Source organism: Etheostoma spectabile, chromosome 13 (genome assembly GCF_008692095.1).
Source record: "Etheostoma spectabile isolate EspeVRDwgs_2016 chromosome 13, UIUC_Espe_1.0, whole genome shotgun sequence".
NCBI lineage: Eukaryota > Metazoa > Chordata > Actinopteri > Perciformes > Percidae > Etheostoma > Etheostoma spectabile.
Genome location: NC_045745.1, coordinates 10,877,474 through 10,879,388, shown reverse-complemented (window position 1 = coordinate 10,879,388; position 1,915 = coordinate 10,877,474). Strand labels below are relative to the sequence as shown.

Below are 1,915 nucleotides of genomic sequence, written 5' to 3'. Positions count from 1 at the left end.
ACTTTAACAACCCTCCCCCCCCCCATTTCTGTAACTTTCTATGGCCAGCTTACGTCTTGGTTTTGGAAAACCTCTATTTACTCCATACAAACTCAAACACCAAGCCAAGGTTTACAGGTTTTGTAAAAGCATAATGTGGACGTGCTGTAGCAAATAATAAAAGTCAGCAGCAGTGAGCTAGAGTAGCCAATGAAACAGAGGCTAAAGTCGAGAGTCAGTAATTAGGCTAAACTACTGTGTGTTCTGCACCACTTTACTGCACCTATTTTGCATTTATTAGCAGTATATAAACATTTAATAAACAGTCTATGACACACTATAATGTAGTTGTATTCAGATATAAGTGTTTATTAATGTATTTGTAAACAACCTCTTGTGGCTGCTGTACAATCATGAGTTATGACAATAACGTGTCATAGTATGAAATATCTTCAAAGGAGAAGTTATAATTGCTTATGAACATTGTACATTAATTAAAATAACCTCACATCTGCGTACAGCTACATTGTAGCGTGATATAAACCTCTAAAGGTTTGTGCACTGCTTGTAAGGGGAACAGGGAAACCTCCAGGAAAGTGTTACCTGTATTCTGCATCATGTGTAGTATGGTATCACAACACATGTACCATACTACTATATCATACTACTATTACAATTCCTGTACATGTTTTCTGTAAATAAAAATCATTTTTTGACATTCTTTTTCAGATGTTTTAATTTAATTTAATTTATTTTAATGGCAACCTGAAAGGAAATATCCTCAGGTTCAAACCATTATATAGTGCCTTATACATGTTGTCCACTAGATGGGGGTGTTGGCTCATCGGTGAAAATAAATTACCTTTTTTTGGGGTAGTTTTTTGTACCTTTTTTCGATAGTGACAGTGGATAGACTGGCTGAGCTAGAGGCCGCCCCAAATTACTCTTTTAAAGTTTGGACCAAGTGACAAAAGCCGCTTTCCAACGTCTGTGTGTGTTTGTCTGTGGGAGTGGGAGTGAGTGACAGACAGACAGACAGACAGCTAGTGGAGTTTAACTCCAAAAAGACAGTTAACCACAGGTTCCCGTTGATCTTAGGATGGACACGTGTTGTGATGTTTAACCAAACAATCCGTCAACAGTGAAATCAAATCTGAGAGCCCTCCAGCTCACAGCGGGGTCCCCAAGCATGACCAGCCGAGCGAGGGGCCAGCTGCCCCGGCAGGCGCTAGCCGGCTTCTCAACTCCGAAAACTTTAAAGCAAATTGTCAATTCCGCAACAATATTTGCAAGACTGCCTATATTTGAAATCTAAACAGTTCATTTCTCGCCTAAAACGAGGTACTTAGAAATCCCCAATTTAGTCCAGTGGGAACACGAGAAAAAAAAGGGTCCTAGGAACATTATGTTACGTTACGTTCTGGGATCTGCAAAAATCCCTCCTGTCGGAAAGCAGCTAAAGAGACAGCCCCTGTTGTATTATTTTATTTCCCAGTACATACTGTGTGTTTACAGTTAGTAAAGATAAGACAAAACTTTATTGTCTGTTCACACAGAACATTTCCTTACACGACCTGGTCTATATACTGGAAATAACATATAAACATCTGTAAGGTCACCCTCCTGCAACAACCAAAAATACATGACACAATATAAACAAATCTATTGAATGGGCGTATGTGTGCGGTGCTGTGAAGCAATTCGTTACATCGCGAGACCTGATATCACGCGACCCTTCATGACGCTGAGGTCGGCGGCTCTGGTCGAGTGCAGATTTGAGTTGCGCATGCTCAGATTTAAACAGTTCACGGGGTAACGTGTCATACTGAAATTTGTGAAATCCAGAAAATAACAAAACTTTTCTTATTGCAAACAACAGAAGAAAAAACCTTTTAGCTGCCTATGATTGTTTGGTTGCTAACGTTAGCTCAAAACG

The 1,915-nt window shown here is 39.7% G+C and overlaps 1 protein-coding gene across 1 annotated transcript in view; it reads left to right on the top strand.

Annotated features, from left to right (window-relative positions):
* Positions 1-474, top strand: part of smg8 (SMG8 nonsense mediated mRNA decay factor) — a 7,618-nt gene extending 7,144 nt beyond the window's left edge. Inside the window, exon 5 of the mRNA XM_032534675.1 lies at positions 1-474. This exon is cut by the window's left edge and continues 490 nt beyond it. The gene's annotated coding sequence lies outside the window, so the exon portion shown is untranslated.
* The last annotated feature ends 1,441 nt before the right edge of the window (positions 475-1,915 follow it).